Below are 386 nucleotides of genomic sequence, written 5' to 3' on the forward strand. Positions count from 1 at the left end.
CGGCCCCGCGTTCGGGGATCCGGGAAGCTGGAGTGCTAGGATTCCTTGGAAAATCGGGCAGGGAGAAGCCGGAGGGCTGGCGTCGGGAAGGACTGGTTAACCCCTGCAGCACCTTCGCTGAGGAGGCACTTTTCCTGCCCTGAAAAGCAGCGCTGCGTATTTCGCCTTCCCCTGCTCCTTCGTAGTTGAAAAATAGACTTGGGAAGAGCCGGGCGAGCAGGAGCCTTCGGTGGCTTTGGGGAAGAACCGGCTGTGGTACTGACTTTTCTTTTTTTTTAAGCTTCAAATCTTGGAAGTTTGACATAGAAGGGGATGCGGTTCGAAATTTTTTTCCTACCTTTTCCCAGCCGTTTTCCCCTTGTCTGGTCTCATTGCTCTGTAGGTAC

At 53.9% G+C, this 386-nt stretch overlaps 1 protein-coding gene across 1 annotated transcript in view; it reads left to right on the plus strand.

Annotated features, from left to right (window-relative positions):
• The window catches only part of RERE (arginine-glutamic acid dipeptide (RE) repeats), a 151,711-nt gene that overhangs the window by 103,557 nt on the left and 47,768 nt on the right, over window positions 1-386 (plus strand).

The sequence above is a fragment of the Chaetura pelagica genome, unplaced genomic scaffold (genome assembly GCF_000747805.2).
Source record: "Chaetura pelagica isolate M959 unplaced genomic scaffold, ChaPel_1.0 scaffold159, whole genome shotgun sequence".
NCBI lineage: Eukaryota > Metazoa > Chordata > Aves > Apodiformes > Apodidae > Chaetura > Chaetura pelagica.